This window comes from Oncorhynchus masou, chromosome 9, assembly GCF_036934945.1.
Source record: "Oncorhynchus masou masou isolate Uvic2021 chromosome 9, UVic_Omas_1.1, whole genome shotgun sequence".
Classification (NCBI taxonomy): domain Eukaryota; kingdom Metazoa; phylum Chordata; class Actinopteri; order Salmoniformes; family Salmonidae; genus Oncorhynchus; species Oncorhynchus masou.
This window is the reverse complement of record NC_088220.1, coordinates 45,929,315-45,949,497: the sequence shown is the minus strand read 5'-3', so window position 1 is coordinate 45,949,497 and position 20,183 is coordinate 45,929,315. Positions and strand designations below refer to the sequence as shown.

General features: G+C 42.8%; 1 protein-coding gene across 3 annotated transcripts in view; it reads right to left on the bottom strand.

Annotated features, from left to right (window-relative positions):
• Window positions 1-20,183, bottom strand: part of rsrc1 (arginine/serine-rich coiled-coil 1) — a 189,736-nt gene that overhangs the window by 145,305 nt on the left and 24,248 nt on the right. The gene's annotated exons all lie outside the window — the stretch shown is intronic.

Sequence of the window (20,183 nt, the reverse complement as noted above, 5' to 3'; positions counted from 1 at the left end):
TAAATACCTCTTCCCCCCTTTTTCCTCTCCCTTCTGATGTTACATTTGCAAACCCTTTGGTTAACATAGAGATTCTGGGAACATCAGAAGGTGGGGGGAAATTAACTATATTCTGGTAATCTGACCAATTGAACATATGCAGTGGTACTTAATGAAGTTCGGTTGTCATCTGAGACATTCTCATCAATGATAAGATGACAAACTCTACAGTGTAAAGTCTACACATCAGAGTTATTGGATTCACATGGAATTGTTGTTCAATTTAAATGTTTGAATATGAAATTCTTCGTGATGGGATGAAATGTGATTTTAGCTTCTAAAATGCGAGATTTGGGTTTTCATAAGGTAGCGCTCTGCTCAATCAATGGCCCGCCCCCGTGAAGGGACATGGGCTATAACACTTTAACACGCCCTCCTCTCCCTTCCTATATAAAGCCTTGACGACAATATAACCTCCTGTTCCGAGGATGTGGGGACGACGGTCCGATGTCAGAATGGTTCAGAAAATAACTACAGAACGAAGCCAACATCAGTGTGAGCTTTGGTTGCGAATGGTATGAACTTTGAACTCATTCACTACAGAAGTGATACCTCCTAGCCGTTGAGTTAGCAACAGCCGCTGCAAACTAGGGATAGGAAGGAACAGACAAGAGTATCCCGTCTATCACACAACGACGTTACTACAACGTATCCAATTGACAACCAGAGACATTCTTCAAAGGACTCGGTATGGCAACACGGCCTTCCATCTACCACCAACCTACCGAAGCTCAGGGTAAATATTTATTGCATTTTCCTTTTCCAAATGGGCGGTAATTTAGAATGCATAAGATACTGTATATACGATAGCACTGCTTCGCCCTTTGTTCCTCAATCTTCCCGCTCTTTCACTCAAATCCAGCCCCTTTTCTTTTGTGTAACCAGCTGTCATATCTGTTCCGCCCGTTAGCGACGTTTTCCTTTATGACGTCATTTGTAATCAAGTTATGATTTAAATATGTGTATGTGTAATTCTGTGTGATTAGTTAGGTATTTAGTAAATAAATAATTAAACCCAATTTTGTATTGTTGATTCAACTTGTTAGCCAGGGTTCGTGCAGATAACCAAGAATGTACAACTTTCAGATGAGACTGAATTAAGATGACGATTAATATTGACTGCTTTTGCTGTAAAATATTACTAGGTCTTTAAGACTTTATTTGGAAGATAACAGCTCTATAAATATTATTTTGTGGTGCCCGACTCTCTAGTTAATTACATTTACATGATTAGCTCAATCAGGTAATATTAATTACAGAGAAATTATTTTATAGAATAGCATGTCATATCACTTAATCCGGCATAGCCAAAGACACGACACAAGCACAGGCATAACGGTTGTCTTTTTTTTACCTACAGGTGATTCTGTACAAACAAACTTTTCAATGATGTAACTCACGCAAGCTGATCATAACGTCTTACTCCACGGCTTAACAATTGGGGTAAATTACCTATCGAGTTTCGTCATTTGTTAGGTTTTTTCCCGTTTTGTCAGAAGATGCCCGGTGCCCTCTCTTCCCCTCCCTATCTTTATCCTAAGGGACAATTTCAATGTCATTATTGGGAGCTCACTGGTGTAAATAACAGAACAGGGCTAGCGAGCGGGGTGGCCCACTTGGAGACCATTACAGCGAGGCCAGACTTATCTACCTACCCGATATAGGAGTGTTCTTCATCGCTTTAATGCCTGGGAATATCATGTTACAGGAGAATGAACTCAAGCATTAATCATTCAAAAATGTATAAAGAGACTATTGATAATAATAGCTTGATTTCTTCAGCCTCCTGAGGTTGAACAGGCGCTGCTGCGCATTCTTCATCACGCTGTCTGTGTGGATGGACCAATTCAGTTTGTACACATCACGGACAAACTGAATTGGTCCACCCACACAGACAGCGTGGTGAAGAAGGTACCGCAGCGCCTCTTCAACCTCAGGAGGCTGAAGAAATTTGTCTCGTCACCAAAAGCACTCAAACTTTTACAGATGCACAATCGAGAGCATCCTGTCGGGCTGTATCACCACCTGGTAAGGCAACTGCAACTGTAAGGCTCTCCAGAGGGTAGTGAGGTCTGCACAACGCATCATCGGGGGCAAACTACCTGCCCTCCAGGACACCTACACCGCCCGATGTCACAGGAAGGCCATAAAGATCATCAAGGACAACAACCACCCGAGCCACTGCCTGTTCACCTCGCTATCATCCAGAAGGCAAGGTCAGTACAGGTGCATCAAAACAGGGACCGAGAGACTGAAAAACAGCTTCTATCTCAAGGCCATCAGGCTGTTAAACAGCCACCACTAACATTGAGTGGCTGCTGCCAACATGCTGACTCAACTCCGGCCACCTTAATAATGGAAAAATTGATGGAAAAATGTATCACTAGCCACTTTAAACAATGCCACTTTTATATGTTTACATACCCTACATTACTCATCTCATATGTATATACTATACCATCTACTGCATCTTGCCTATGCCGTTCTGTACCATCACTCATTCATATATTTTTATGTACATATTCTTCATCCCTTTACACTTGTGTGTATAAGGTAGTTGTTTTGAAATTGTTAGGTTAGATTACTTGTTGGTTATTACTGCATTGTCGGAACTAGAAGCACAAGCATTTTGCTACATTTGCATTAACATCTGCTAACCATGTGTATGTGACAAAATTTGATTTGATTGGTGTCATATCATGATGGTATGATATTAGCTAGTATAGTAGCTAATGGAGGGATTGGTGTGATGACTTGCTCTCATCCCTGTCGTCTCCTATAGCCCTATTGTCTCCTGTAGTGAAATCCAGTGTCTCGGCTCATCCTCTAAGCAGCAACGCTGCGGCAGTGACAAAACTGACAGGTGGATCAAAGTCCCTGCTAAGCAGCTCCAGGTGGCTGTTTAGAGGTGTCGAGCACTTCGCCGTCTCTAGTTTAGTCCCTCTTTAACCCACTCATTTGTGGATGATACACGTTGCTCCGTAACAAGTGTTTCAAGGCGTATGTAAAACAATGCTTTCACTCAGGGTTAGGTTGTTTCTTGTTTTTGACAGCCCTAGCACCTTTTTCCTCCTCTCCCCCCCTCGATTATTAGAGCCTGAGCAGGAAGTTATAATAATCTCGACATATGCATGCACGCACTTACACCTTCCACCCCTAATTTGCATCCAGGTTGCCGTGTCGGGTGGTGGGAGAGGAGCAGTGTGATACTAGGCGGCGTGTGTGTGCGTGTGTGTGCATGTGTGCGTGCATGCGTATGCATGGGGGGCTCGGCAGTGCAGCCCTTTAGAGTGTCTGTCAAGATCAAAGCCCTTCCAGAGCTGCTGGCTGACACGGAGCCGTGTGTGGTGTTGTTTTCATTAAACATTTATCACACTCCTAGTATGACAGCAGGCAACTTGGATCTCGGGCAACATGTTTTCATGCAAAATGTATTGAAAAAGACGAGATCTTGTTGCCATTCACACCTCTGGCAAAGGGTAAACGGGTGATTGTGGAGGTGTGTGTGTGTGTATGAGTGCGTGCAAGTGCGAGTGTGTGCGCGTGCTGGATAGGGCGATATGGCCTAAAAATCATATATATATATTTTAAATGTTAGGTATTCACAATACATGTTTATTTTATTTTATTATGTTTTCTTTAGATTTCAAGTTTAGTCAACTTGGGTCTATTTTGCAAGCTAAAAATGTTGAACAGATGAATTGCTATGAACACACCCTGTCTCCAACTGTTTGAAAAGCATGTTAGCCTGTCCACTTTGTTCATATGATGAAAATCAAGTAGCCTACCTTATTTCTCAGAATGAGCTGCTAATTCCTTATATAATTGTGTTTTATGCGTATTGCACATATACAAAAACACAGACTAGGCAGCTAGTATAAGAGTATTTGGCTAAAATGCTGCTCGTGGAACGTGGTACCCCTGGTACAGACAATATTCATTGATACTCTCGTTTTAGTAGTGTCTGCTCTGCACGCAATCTAAGTACTTGAGACATAAAAAGAGCATCGTTAGAAAAGTGAACTCTATTACAGTAAAATCATGTCTCAATGTGTTTTGGTGTCCATTCTGTTGGACCAAACCTCAAATGCAAATAGCGAGTAGAAACCGCTTTTCAGAGAGGAAGATGTGACCTCTCAACTTTGTTGGGAGGGGGGGGGCTTGGTGTGTGTGAACCATAGAGGAAGAGGTGGGGCGAGAAGGTTTCACTCTTGTAAAATCATTCCAAATAAGGCCAATGTCTTCCTATGGGCTTATTTTGGACCTAAGCTTGTCGCTTGCCTTCTCGCATTTGGGACAACAACTCTCGTTGTTAGGGCGGAGACCTGCATCTCTTCATTATGTATAGATCTCTGATGTAAATGGGGAGGTGCACACAGCACAGAGGAGCAAAAGATAGGAGACCAAAAATACAACACGAGAACAAGCGGACAAACACTCAAAAACAGAAAATAACGAAATCTTGATTCTTGCAATACAGGCATTTGAAATATCAAATTAATTCAATATAAAATAGCCCAGCCCTAGCATTGGAAGGGGGGCCCTAGAATCCCTATTCTGAATGCCTATTTGAGGGTTGATAACGGCCAGAGATTGTGTGGTGGAGGGTGATGCATGGTATGTTTACCCCCAAACTGTGGGGGCATGCATGTGTGTGTAGGACACAGGCTACCCAATAGGGTCAGGAGGTCAGCAAAAATCCAGTCCTCATATTTACTGACCACCAGTGACGCACGGATGCATGCACTTCACTGACAGCTTACTCTTAGGATTTTAAATTTTTTACAGGTGCAATCTTTTATTTTATTTTTTGTGTATCACAGCACAGCTTACCACACCAGCCTGGGTCAAAATCCCCAGGGGAAATATATTTTACTGCATTAAAATGCAATAAGAAATGCCACACGCCCTACTCATCATCACCAGGTAAATTGAAGTTATTTGCCTTTCTCTCACGGATTTTGACCCAGGCGAGTGCAGCTTGATGTGCTGTGCTTAGAGTCGAGCAAAAAAAAAGACTGCACCTTGACTTGTTTCATTCAATGATTCTGAACTCAGACTTAAATGAGTAGATAAGCTAAATAGTAGATACAGGGCCGAGTCCACAATGTTTTCAAATCCCTGTACCAAACGTACTCTACTTCGACTTACTACCAGCCCAGAGGCCGATTCCACTGAAAGACTCTCTCCCTCTCTCTCTACTATCAAACCACTCCCCAATAAACTCTTCACTCCATACCTCCCAAACCCAGTCTGTCTGGAGAAAATTATATCTTTAGGGTCCATCTCTTCTATCACATCGCTCTACATAACAATCCAAACCTGCATCCCGACTCGATCACATTGCTCAGTGCTCACCATCTAACCCGACAGACAGAGAGAGAGAGAGAAATACAGAGACAGCATAAAAAAAAAAACATTTTGTTGACAAGCACATTTTCATAACCCTCCTAAATCCGAGGTTTGCCTGTCATGTTTGCCACTAATAACCTGCTGCTTATAATCCTCGCCTCATTTTTCCTCCCTGATCCATAAAACCAACCAGGCCCAGCAAGCCAAATTAATATCCTCCACTTCTCCCCATCACTCCAGCCAGCCCCATGAAACCGCCATAAAGTGGAGCTAGGAGGTAGATATTGATTATGTGGAGCGAGGAGAGGAGAGGGGAGAGGAGCGAGGGAGGGAGGAAAAAGGAGAGGAGAGAAGGGCTGCTGGAGCTCCCAAACCTAATTGGATTGTGGATAGATTTTATTTGGCCGGGTCTGGGCTCTATCATCACACTCCAGGTCTGGCTCTGCTCAGTGCCTATGCAGCCCGCTCACACACACACGGATAGTTAATACACAATGGTACACATGTTAGAGCAGTGAAAAACTGCCCAGTTCACAGAGTAGCATACAGTGCCTTCAGAAAGTATTCACACCCCTTGACTTTTTCCACATTTTGTTGTGTTACAGCCTGAATTTAAATAGGTTACATTTAGATGTTGTGTCACCGGCATACACACAATACCCATAATGTCAAAGTGGAAATATGTTTTTAGACATTTTTACAAATTATTTAAAAATGAAAAGCTGAAATGTCTTGATTCAAAAAGTATTCAGCCACTTCATTATGGCAATCCTAAATAAGTTCAGGAGTAAAAAATGTGCTTAACAAGTCACATAATCAGTTGCATGGACTGTGCACAATAAGTGTTTAACATGATTTTTGAATGACCTCATCTCTGTACCGCACACAAACAATTATCTTTAAGATCCCTCAGTCGAGCAGTGAATTTCAAACAAATTAAACCACAAAGACCAAGGAGGTTTCCAATGCAAATAAAACAGACATTAAGTATCCCTTTGAGCATGGTGAAGTTATTAATGACACTTTGGATGGTGTATCAATACACCCAGTCACCACAAAGATACAGGCGTCCTTCCTAACTCAGTTGCCGGAGAGGAAGAAAACCATTCAGGGATTTCACCATGGGGACAATTATGACTAAAACAGTTACAGAGTTTAATGGCTATGATAGGAGAAAACTGAGGATGGATCAATAACATTGTAGTTACTCCAAAATACTAACTTAAATGACAGAGCGAAAAGGAAGCCTGTAATATTGAAATATCTCATTGAAATATCTCATTGAAATATTCCAAAACATGCACCCTGTTTGCAATAAGGCACTAAAGTAAAACTGCAAAAAAATGTGGCAAAGAAATATACTTTATATCCTGAACATATGACTATGTTTGGGGCAAGTCCAACACAACACATCACTGAGTACCATTCTTCAAGCATGGTAGTGGCTGCATCATGTTATGGGTATGCTTGTCATCAGCAAGGACTAGGGAGTTGTTTTTTAGGATAAAATAAGCAAAATAGAGCTAAACACAGACAAAATCTTAGAGAAAAACCTGGTTCAGTTTGCTTTCCAACAGATACTGGAAGACATATTCACCTTTCAGCAGGACCTATAACCTAAAACACAGGGCCAAATATATACTGAAGTTGCTTACCAAGACGACAATGAATATTACGGCTTGAAAATCTATTTATTTTTCATAATTTCTTTTAAAATGTATCATTTGTCTTCCACTTTGACAGCGTGTTTTGTCTAGATCATTGACAAAAAGGGACAATTAAATCCATTTAATCCCCCTTTGTAACAACAAAATGTGGGAAAAAGTAAAGGAGTGTGAATACTTTCTGAAGGCACTGTATCATGTGTGCCCCTTAAAGCCTGAAACCCCCGCATGAGTGTGTGTGTGTGTGTGCCCTCCTTTAACTAGTACTAATGGCTGAAGAGATTACAGAGCATGCTAAGTGGATTGTCACAGTTCTGCATTACAAACTCAGGGTGTCTCTCCTGTGATTAGTGGTGGCCAGGCCTCTCCAGCACACAAAGAGAGCTTGTGTTAGGCCTGCCACAGCCACTTCAGGCCCCAGCAGCTAATACTGTATATCTCCCGCAATTAGTCTACATCAGCAGAACGACATAAGACTGACTCAAGCCTTATTTTTCTCTTTCTCCAGCCCTGTCCTTTTTCGGGCCCTCTCTCTCTCTCTCTCTCTCCTCTCTCCATTCTTTCATTTCTCTCTGCCTCACTCTCTAGATCTGTGAGTTTCCCCTCAAGATTTGGGCTCCCCAGGTTAAGAGGAGAGCCTGGGTAAGACAGGTTTCCCTCCAGGGGACAGAGGGGAGACGGGACAGATAAACATGTCAACGTCTTCGGGGGAAATGACATCAACCTAATTGCTCTGGCCTTCATCACCAATCATTCTCACCCTCACCTCTCCGAACAGACAGAGGGCGGGAGAGCGATAGACCTAATAATAACTTTATCTAGTAATACAATAAGAAGCCTTAGCAGCCCGGTTGACTGAAAAATACAGACAGACGGACACAGACAAAGTTTTCCATTTATCATTTTTCAGCTTTGTGGCTAAACCTCTGTTTTTAAACCTGATCTTAACTTAAGTTACTTTTTTCAACTTTACGTTTATCTAGGCCCATGTCATGCATTACATGCATGTATCAGGAATGTATTATGTTATATTGTAAAGTATGTTCTCAGGTTTTTCTCGATTGCTTGAACACTTTTCTCAAAACAGGGCTAACTTTTGCAACAACAAAAAAAATTCAAAAGCTTCAATAAATTGCTAGTGGTCATCCAATGTGATGCAAAAGTAGCAATATTGTGCCTCGAGCCTGCCTGAGAGCCGCTGTATTCATTGGTTTTAATAACCTGTCGGGTTGGATTTTCACGCCTAATTTTGTGCTGCATGAAGTGTCTCCGTCAGTGAGGAGGCAGTGCCACAGCTCAGGGATATTCTAACGAGTAGCCGTATGAAATCTAACCAGCTTGGCTAGTGGCAGACGCAAGGGGCAAACAATCTGACCAAGCAGCAGCTACTCCTCCATCTAAGGCAAAGAAACAGAGAACTTTGGAGAGCAGACAGGTGAAAAGGGAAAGCGCTACAGCCCGGGTCAAGATGAGAGTAAACTGAGAATTTGAGTTCATGCAGTGGAGAAAACTTGCGTGGGGAGTTGAAGAGATTGAAACCGAGCCAGAGTTAGCATTTTTTCTGCTGAAAAGACATAGCTAGCTTGGTAATATATCTTGCTAGATAAAGTGAAATGCTGTTTTTGCTATTTAGTTGTAAATATGTATGTGACTATTGTATTTTGGATTGTTTTGATGCCATGTATCCAATAGTTCTTAGTTCTTAGCTAGTGTAGCTTGTTAGATGGGGAGGCAGGTAGCCTAGTGGTTAGAGCGTTGGACTAGCAACCAAAAGGTTGGTGGATCGAATCCCCGAGCTGACAAGGTAAAAATCTGTCATTCTGCCCGAACAAGGCAGTTAACTCATTGTTCCTAGACTGTCATTGTAAATAAGAATTTGTTCTTAACTGACATGTTTAGTTAAATAAAAGGTTCAATAAAAAAATGTAATAAAAATAAGATGCCTGCGACAGTGGTTTGTTTCATTTTAATATAAAATGTTGCTTCACTAGTTAGTCGTAACTAGCTAACTTATGTGTATAACGTTACTTGACCTTGTGTTATATTTCTTATGTCTGAAAGCCATACTGATATTGGCTAGCTAGCTACTGCACTCCACACTAGTCTACTGGCACGGAATAGTCATGCCCAGTTAAGATGAGACATTGCATAACGGTTTGTTTGATCTGAAGAGTCTAGTTTTAGAATGAGTTTTAGAACTCTTTAGCCAAAGTCTTGCGACATGACAATCAAAGGACAGTGTCTGATCAGCCAAGATGATATTTAGCTAGCCAAGCAGTGCGTTATCTATTCTGCTGCATATAGCTAGCCTAGCTTGCTGATAATTATCTGAGAAGTCGGTTTCTGGTGCATGTATTTCATGACACTTGTTTGCTACAATGCCTGGCAAGCCTGTGTTTCCAGCCCCACCATTATCAAGTATTGGAGCATAATCAGACTGATAAGCACATGTCAATGCCATCATTATATTTCCCCTCACTGGCCAAGAACAATTGTTTTACCTAATAATAAACTTGTCAACTTCTAAATGTCAGGCATCTGTATAGCTAACCTGTTAAGGAAAATATACTACCCATCATTTGGGGCGGCAGGGTAGCCTAGTGGTTAGAGCGTTGGACTAGCAACTGAAAGGTTGCAAGTTCAAATCCCCAAGCTGACAAGGTAAAAATCTGTCATTCTGCCCCTGAACAGGGCAGTCATTGAAAATAAGAATTTGTTGCCTTGTCTCGTTAAATAAAGGTCAAATTAAAATAAATAAATTTACTTTGAGTATTGATGACATACTATCCCAATAGATTACCCTACTGCACAGACATTTTATTACTGTGTTTTTCCCCATTCAAGCTTTGCCTGAGATGGTGGCAGCATTAGCCCAAAAGCTACACATGTATTGAGTATTAGATTGCAGGAAGACATTATGTTGAATGACTGGAAACATTCATTCTGCCTAATAGCCCGCCTCCTCCAATTATCCCCAAAATACTAACTCCCTTCATCCTAAACTGAATGTATTTAACCTGGAAATATAAGACTGGTGGTTATCAAAGGCAAATATGTCAGTTGTCAAATGGTGGAATTGTATTCCAAATTTACTATTTTAACTGAAATTTAAAATAAAAAAAATGCAACTCCCTCTCTCCCTACAAAGAAAATGGGTTCCTAGTGTCTGGAGTCCAAGTGTTAAATGAGCAATGCGTTGGAGTTGAAGCCTTAGAAAAAATATTTGAATGGTTTTATGGATTTACTTTGGGTGTTGTTGTTTACTTCAAACTCTACAGTGATTACATAGTTTCCATAAATAAAGGGCATTTCCTGAGAGTGACTACTTTTTCATTTTAAGGGAGACAAAAATTAGCATTTGTGAGGACCATGTGACTGTAGATGACGATGAGGCCAAAAACATAATGTAACAGTGTATAGGTATGAACTCTATTTGCTTAACCATATACAGTGCCGTCAGAAAGTATTCAGACCCCTTGAATAACTCCACATATTGTTACGTTACAGCCTTATTCGAAAATGGATTAAAAACAAAAAAAATGTCATTTAAACACAATACCCCATAACAACAAAGCGAAAACAGTTTTTTGTGTGCAAATTTATTACAAATTAAAACAGAAATACCTTATTTACATACGTATTCAGACTCGAAATTGAGCTCAGGTGCATCCTGTTTCCCTTAATCATCCTTGAGATATTTCTACAACTTCATTGGAGGCCACCTGTAGTTAACTCAATTGATTGGACATGATTTGGAAAGGCAGACACCGGTCTATATAATGTACCACATTGGACAGTGCATGTCAGAGCAAAAACCAAGCCATGAGGTCAAAGGAATTGTCCGTAGAGCTCCGAGACAGGATTGTCACAGGCGCAGATCTGGGGAAGGGTCCCAAAAAATGTCTGCAGCATTGAAGGTCCCCGAGAACACAGTGGCCTCAATCATTCTTAAATTGAAGAAGTTTGTAACCACCAAGACATGTCCTAGAGCTCGCCACCCAGTCAAACTGTGCAATCGGGGGAGAAGGGAAGAACCTTCCAGAAGGACAACCATCTCTGCAGCACTCCACCAATCAGGCCTTTATGGTGGAGTGGCCAGGCGGAAGCAATTCCTCAGTAAAAGCCACATTGAAAGCCCACTTGGAGTTTGCCAAAAGGGACCTTAGGATCAACTCCTAAAGCAGGAAGAATTTCACAAAAAGTTGTAGAAAAGTAAATTTGATACTATTTGGAATTGTTGGTATTGAGTAAATACATGCACACATTTAGAAACATTTATCCTGTGGCATCAAACATTATGGGCACTCTCTCTCTTGTGCACTTATCCTGTGTAAACCAGTCAGCCTGCTTGTTAGTTAGCCGTTTGCGATGTGCTGCATGGCTAACGTGTTCAGGCATGGGTCGGGTCATGGCTTTCCACACAAACAGACAAAGAACTGGGCTGTTAGGTTGGAACTACAAAGCTCTTTTTCTTTTCTGTCTGTTTAGCAGTTTTGAGTTTTAAATGTGAGCGGAGGTGGGTTTGTGAAGCTACGGGTGTGTTTTGAGGAGAGTCTTGCCTCATTATTTGTGTGGGGGGGGGGGGAGCAGCTAAATTACAGTTACAGCAGCAGCAGCAGTATTGCCACAGGGCAGCATCGTCAACAGAACAACGCTCGCTCCTCTGTGTATGAGTCTGGAGGATACCCCCCCCCCCCTGATGTGTGTGTGAGTGCGTATGTGTGTGTTCCTGACCAGTCTACCGCTATGCCCATCTGCAGGCGGAGTTCACTTCCAAACCTCCTCGCCCCTCCCCCTCTCGGGAGCCTCAATGGAGAGCCACCACGCCCACCTGGAGGAACGGGATGTACCCCCCCACACCTCCCTCTTTCTCCCACCTCCCTCCTCCACTGCGTCCAGATCGCTGCCGGCCCCAGTACTTTAGTGCCCACCCCTCAACCCCCGCCACACTTACAGTTACGCATTGATTTCATTCAATCAAACCCTCAGCGCCACGTTTGAAGTTTCTCTCTCCCTGGCCTACCCAGACACAGCCTAGAGTCCTGCAAAATAGCCCAACTAACACACACACACAAACACACACAGACTGCCAAAGGTTCCCCAGACCGATCCACTCACAGACACAATCACAACAACACCATCCATGGCTGGAGGGCAGGGCTCTGTACTGAAACATAGGCCAAACACACACACACGCTGCTGGCTCTGTGTGCATTACCAGCACTAATGAGCTGATAGATGTTGAACTGATGAGTGGAGAGCAAATGTTTAAGGGCCACATCTCTCTTACTCATAGCTAGGCCTAGTTTGAATGTTTTGGTACACCTACTGGAAAGCTCTTTTGTCTACACCCATTCAGCATTGTTCACACCCTCTTAAGCCTTAGCCCCACCCATCTCTTTAAGGACTCACATGTGAGGTCATGTGCTAAACAGTGAGTAGTGTAGTAAAGATTAAGACTAAAAGCGGTAAAAGTAGTTGCCTACAATTAGGAAACGTTCCAGGTAAACAGTGTCCAGATAAAAAATATTTCTTAAATATTAGACAACACGTACCCAGACACAATTGTCTAAAATGACAGGTCATGTGAAAGGAATGCAATAACCCCCAGCCACATCTTACTAAGTAGATGGATCTCTACAGAATGTGTAAACAGTTCAGTGAAATGGTTACTTGCATAGTAACAATATCAAAAATAGATAGTGTCAATATAAAGAAAATAATGACTTTCTCTACTGTCAATGCCAGTAGAAAAATAACCAAATAATATACAGTACGTACAAGAACAATATCAATAACTAGCTAGCTAAACAATGAACCATTATCCCAATTCATAGAATACTACCAATACAAACCGATAGTCATAGCTAGCTAAAGTAAACCAAATAGGTTCAATGTTAGCTATTTAGCTAGCTAACATTAAGCTATAACTAGCAATGCAAATGGCCTTCTGAGATAATATTCCTACACAGATCATCCACTTAATGCTAATGCTAGCGATCCAGCCACCTAACGTCAGCTAGCTAACAGTAAGCTTTAACTTGCAATAAAAAAACAACTTTGACAAAATTAGAAACGTATAATATCTGAAACTGTAGCTAGACTCTGGACCCATATACATGGATGAACGCTTCACGTTGGACTGAAACCCCTTTCATTAAATAAGATGTCCTATGTCGTTTCCGTTTGTACATCTTGCTTGGCCAGTTGTGTCAAGCCACTCTGGTTCACACTGACTGTGTGAAATGCCATAAGAATCAGATCTTTCTCCCGCTCTGTCACGGATGACATGGTTGCCCTTAGTTTGAAGATGTCATCCGGAGACAGGTGTTTTAAACAACAGCCTTCCGCGTTCTCTTTTCGACTCCCTCTGTAATTGCAATCAAACACCAGAATTGTATTCATCTCATCATCTCCTCTGCTCCTACCAGACATTCCACTGATTTCTTAACTCGGTCAACTTCTTCCGTGACAACACTGTTGATCGCCGTTTATTCCCCATCAATGTCATCAGAAGACTCTACAATGTCTTCATCAATGAAAATGTTTTAACCTAAATCAGGGATTTCCTCATTGTCTGATTCATTTCACAATTCTGAGAATCAGCATGGTACAACCGTGCTCCTGAAAGCAGTCCATCATAACTTTTTGCCACTGACCTTTGTCAATAGCACCTGATAAATTCAGGGCAGCAATTTTGTCTCATCGCGCACCAGCGACTCCTGTGGCGGGCCGGGCACAGTGCGCGCTAACCAAGGTTGCCAGGTGCACGGTGTTTCCTCTGACACATTGGTGCGGCTGGCTTCCGGGTTGGATGCGCGCTGTGTTAAGAAGCAGTGCGGCTTGGTTGGGTTGTGTATCGGAGGACGCATGACTTTCAACGTTCGTCTCTCCCGAGCCCGTACGGGAGTTGTAGCGATGAGACAAGATAGTAACTACTAATAATTGGATACCACGAAATTGGGTAGAAAACGGGGTAAAAAATGTTTACATTTTTGAACAAATTAATTAAGAAAGGAAAGGGTTATTATTGAAGAAAAAAATCAAAATCAGGCTTTTTCTTTGGTGGTCTCTGAGGAGATACATCTAGCGAGCTATGATCCTTGACTAGTCTCTCAAAGCACTTCATGATGACAGAAGTGAGTGCTACTGTGCGATAGTCATTTAGTTCAGTTACCTTGGCATTCTTGGGAACAGGAACAATGGTGACCATCTTGAAGCATGTGGGGACAGCAGACTGGGATAGGAATTGATTGAATATGTCCATAAACACACCAGCCAGCTGGTCAAATCAAATCAAATTGTATTTGTCACATACACATGGTTAGCAGATGTTAATGCGAGTGTAGCGAAATGCTTGTGCTTCAAGTTCCGACAATGCAGTAATAACCAACAAGTAATCTAACTAACAATTCCAAAACTACTGTCTTATACACACAAGTGTAAGGGGATAAATGATATGTACATAAAGATATATGAATGAGTGATGGTACAGAGCAGCATAGGCAAGATACAGTAGATGGTACCGAGTACAGTATATACATATGAGATGAGTATGTAAACAAAGTGGCATAGTTAACCTGTTAAATCTATGGGAGCGCTATTTCATTTTTGGATAAAAAGACGTGCCCGTTTTAAGCCCAATATTTTGTCACAAAAAGATGCTCGACTATGCATATAATTGATAGCTTTGGAAAGAAAACACTCTGACGTTTCCAGAACTGCAAAGATATTGTCTGTGAGTGCCCCAGAACAGAAGCTACAGGCAAAACCAATATGAAACTGCAACCAGGAAATGAGCAGGATTTTTGAGGCTCTGTTTTTCATTGTCTCCTTATATGGCTGTGAATGCGACAGGAATGAGCCTGCCCTATCTATCGTTTCCCCAAGGTGTCTGCAGCATTGTGACGTATTTGTAGGCATATCATTGGAAGATTGACCATAAGAGACTACATTTGCCAGGTGTCCGCCCGGTGTCCTCCGTCGAAATTGGTGCGTCATCTTCAACTGCACATCTTTTTCCAAGCGATTCACCGGAGAAAGGAGACTAACACGAACGATATGTCAATGAAGAGATATGTGAAAAACACATTGAGGATTGATTCTAAACAGCGTTTGCCGTGTTTCAGTTGATATTATGGAGTTAATTTGGAAAACAGTTCGCCGTTTTGATGACTGAATTTTTGTTGTTTCTTTTTACCCAAACGTGATGTACAAAACGGAGCGATTTCTCCTACACAAAGAATCTTTCAGGAAAAACTGAACATTTGCTATGTAACTGATTGTCTCCTCATTGAAAACATCCGAAGTTCTTCAAAGGTAAATGATTTTATTTGAATCCTTTTCTGGTTTTTGTGCAAATGTTGCCCGCTAAATGACTTAAATGTAAATGTAAATGTAAAAGGCTAAGCTTGAGAGCAAGCACATTCATTTCATTTCAATTGCGATTTTCATAAATAGTTAACGTTACGTTATGCTAATGAGCTTGAGGCTATAACTGGATACAGGTTTTTTTCATAGCCAAACGTGAACAAAACGGAGCGATTTGTCCTACACAAATAATATTTTTGAAAAACTGAACATTTGCTATCTAACTGAGAGTCTCCTCATTGAAAACATCTGAAGTTCTTCAAAGGTAAATGATTTTATTTGAATGATTTTCTTGTTTTTGTGAAAATGTTGCTGGCTGAATTCTAGGCTTATAGCTATGCTAGCTATCAACACTCTTACACAAATGCTTGTTTAGCTATGGTTGAAAAGCATATTTTGAAAATCTGAGATGACAGTGTTGTTAACAAAAGTCTAAGCTTGAGAGCAAATATATTTATTTCATTTCATTTGCGATTTTCATGAATAGTTAACGTTGCATTATGCTAATGAGCTTTTGAGGCTATAAATAGAATCCCGGATCCGGGATTGCTCGACGCAAGAAGTTAAAGTGGCTAGTGATACATGTATTACATAAAGATGCAGTAGATGATATAGGGAACAGTATATACGTATACATATGAGATGAATAATGTAGGGTATGTAAACATTATATTAGGTAGCATTGTTTAAAGTGGCTAGTGATATATTTTACATAATTTCCCATCAATTCCCATTATTAAAGTGGCTGGAGTTGAGTCAGTGTGTTGGCAGCAGCCACTCAATGTTAGTGGTGGCTGTTTAACAGTCTGATGGACTTGAGATAGAAGCTGTTTTTCAGTCTCTTGGTCCCAGCTTTGATGCACCTGTACTGACCTCGCCTTCTGGATGATAGTGGGGTGAACAGGCAGTGGATCGGGTGGTTGTTGTCCTTGATGATGTTTATGGCCTTCCTGTAACATCGCGTGGTGTAGGTGTCCTGGAGGGCAGGTAGTTTGCCCCCGGCGTTGTGCAGACCTCACTACCCTCTGGAGAGCCTTACGGTTGTGGGCGGAGCAGTTGCCGTACCAGGCGGTGATACAGCCCGCCAGGATGCTCTCGATTGTGCATCTGTAGAAGTTTGTGAGTGCTTTTGGTGACAAGCCGAATTTCTTCAGCCTCCTGAGGTTGAAGAGGCACTGCTGCACCTTCTTCACAATGCTGTCTGTGTGGGTGGACCAATTCAGTTTGTTAGTGATGTGTATGCCGAGGAACTTAAAACTTACTACCCTCTCCACTACTGTTCCATCGATGTGGATAGGGGGGGTGTTCCCTCTGCTGTTTCCTGAAGTCCACAATCATCTCCTTTGTTTTGTTGATGTTGAGTGTGAGGTTATTTTCCTGACACCACACTCCGAGGGCCCTCACCTCCTCCCTGTAGGCCGTCTCGTCGTTGTTGGTAATCAAGCCTACCACTGTTGTGTCGTCCGCAAACGTGATGATTGAGTTCGAGGTGTGTGTGGCCACGCAGTCGTGGGTGAACAGGGAGTACAGGAGAGGGCTCAGAACGCACCCTTGTGGGGCCCCAGTGTTGAGGATCAGCGGGGTGGAGATGTTGTTGCCTACCCTCACCACCTGGGGACGGCCAGTCAGGAAGTCCAGTACCCAATTGCACAGGGCGGGGTCGAGACCCAGGGTCTCGAGCTTGATGACGAGCTTGGAGGGTACTATGGTGTTAAATGCCGAGCTGTAGTCGATGAACAGCATTCTCACATAGGTATTCCTCTTGTCCAGATGGGTTAGGGCAGTGTGCAGTGTGGTTGAGATTGCGTCGTCTGTGGACCTATTTGGGCGGTAAGCAAATTGGAGTGGGTCTAGGGTGTCAGGTAGGGTGGAGGTGATATGGTCCTTGACTGGTCTCTCAAAGCACTTCATGATGACGGAAGTGAGTGCTACGGGGCGGTAGTCGTTTAGCTCAGTTACCTTAGCTTTCTTGGGAACAGGAACAATGGTGGCCCTCGAGAAGCATGTGGGAACAGCAGACTGGGATAGGGATTGATTGAATATGTCCGTAAACACACCAGCCAGCTGGTCTGCGCATGCTCTGAGGGCGCGGCTGGGGATGCCGTCTGGGCCTGCAGTCTTGCGCATGCTCTGAGGACGCGGCTCGGGATGCCGGCTGGGCCCGATGCTTGTTTTCCATCATCTATTTAAATAGTAAGCCAACATGTTTTCAGCACTTTTATTTCCCTGACTGATCAAAACTCATTGTCTCATACTCCGTTTCTCTCCAGCAGACAAAGTGAACAATATGTTTGGAACATCAAAATTCTATAAAATCACAGTATAGAAGCAATTCATGAGAATTGCAACACATATTGTATCGGCACCTAAGTATCATGACAATATCGTATCATGATGCCCCTGGCAATTCCCAGCCCTTCAAACAGCACTAATGTCAAGTCATTTAGCCCAAAGTCAACATCTGGTGCCGATATCTGATTTAGGATCAGTTTTATCTTTTGAGAATAGATGAATCGATTAATCAAAATGGCCGATTAATTAGGGCCGATTTCAAGTTTTCATAACAATCGGAAATCTGTATTTTTGGGTGCCAATACTACTGTTTTTTAAATTTATACCTTTAACTAGGCAAGTCAGTTAAGAACAAATTCTTATTTTCAATGATGGCCTAGAAACAGTGGGCTAACTGCCTGTTCAGGGGCAGAATGACAGATTTGTACCTTATCAGCTCGGGGGTTTGAACTTGCAACCTTCCGGTTACTAGTCCAACGCTCTAACCACTAGGCTATCCTGCCGCCCAATATCTTGTGGAAGGATGAAATAGTATGAATAAATTAATCAAAGTAACGTTTAATGAAAATATGCCAATCACTATTTGAATATGTTGGTAACCTGTTGTATAAAAGTGATAATGCCCTTGAAGCCGATGGTTGGAGGATATATTGGCACGGTTTGCCGGGGCTAACACCACCTGTGCCAATTTATCCTCCAAAACTCCGGCTTCTCGGGCATTATCACTTAATTATACACTGCTCAAAAAAATAAAGGGAACATGAAAATAACACATCCTTGATCTGAATGAATGAAATATTCTTATTAAATACTTTTTTCTTTACAAAGTTGAATGTGCTGACAACAAAATCACACACAAATTTTCAATGGAAATCAAATTTATCAACCCATGAAGGTCTGGCTACAGGCTGATCCAACTTTGATGTAATGTCCTTAAAACAAGTCAAAATGCGGCTCAGTAGTGTGTGTGGCCTCCACGTGCCTGTATGAACTCCCTACAACGCCTAGGCATGCTCCTGATGAGGTGGCGGATGGTCTCCTGAGGGATCTCCTCCCAGACCTGGACGAACTGCTGACACACTTCAGCCACATGAGGTCTAGCATTGTCTTGCATTAGGAGGAACCCAGGGCCAACCGCACCAGCATATGGTCTCACAAGGGGTCTGAGGATCTCATCTCAGTACCTAATGGCAGTCAGGCTACCTCTGGCGAGCACATGGAGGGCTGTGCGTCCCCCCCCCCCAAAGAAATGCTACCCCACCCTATGACTGACCCACCGCCAAACCGGTCATGCTGGAGGATGTTGCAGGCAGCAGAACGTTCTCCACGGTGTCTCCAGACTCTGTCATGTGCTCAGTGTGAATCTGCTTTCATCTGTGAAGAGCACAGGGCGCCTGTGGCGAATTTGCCAATCTTGGTGTTCTCTGGCAAATGCCAAACATCCTGCACGGTGTTGGGCTGTAAGCACAATCCCCACCTGTGGACGTCGGGCCCTCATACCACCCTCATGGAGTCTGTTTCTGACCGTTTGAGCAGACACATGCACATTTGTGGCCTGCTGGAGGTCATTTTGCAGGGCTCTGGCAGTGCTCCTCCTGCTCCTCCTTGCACAAAGGCAGAGGTAGCGGTCCTGCTGCTGGGTTGTTGCCCTCCTACGGCCTCCTCCACGTCTCCTGATGTACTGGCCTGTCTCCTGGTCGCACCTCCATGCTCTGGACACTACGCTGACAGACACAGCAAACCTTCTTGGAGTTACATTGTGTTGTTTAAGTGTTCCCTTTATTTTTTTGAGCAGTGTATAATGGGTGTTAGAAATGGATTATGGTTATTCTGGTTATTTTCAGAAATGGCAGATGCAGATATTTGGTTAGAAATTTGCACAACGGTTAAAAATGAGGCCCCCGAAAGCATGCCTTGATATGTGGTCACGGTCTAGATAGCCTAAATGGGGCATATGGATATGTTATATTTGGACAGGGTTGCCCCTCCACAGTCCTCTCTGTCCTCGCGACCCTCTGTGCTCTAGACGCCTAACTGACGAGTCTGAGACACGCGACACTCAATATGAGAGACAACGACTCCCCAGCAATCACATTACCCCGCCCTCCAATCACATTAGGACACAACACTTGGGGGCGGGATATGGGTGAATCAAGGTGCTATTCTGGTGGAAAGTAAGGCCCCCTGAGTGAGTTAGGTCCATGGCCGGCTGGCACATATTGCACCTGGGATGCCTGTGTGTGTGTGTGTGTGTTAACATATTGCACCTGGGCCTAGGCAGATCAACAGTAGAGAGATAAAGAGATCAACTATGTTCAGGTGACGCAGGTACACTTAAGGATGCAACATTAACACAGAGAATGTAATATATTCCGAATGAGAAGATACCAGGAGAAAGAGCGAAGGAGTGATGGATGGATGAGGCCCAGCCGAGGTGACCCTGCTGGATACTCGCATAACATACCT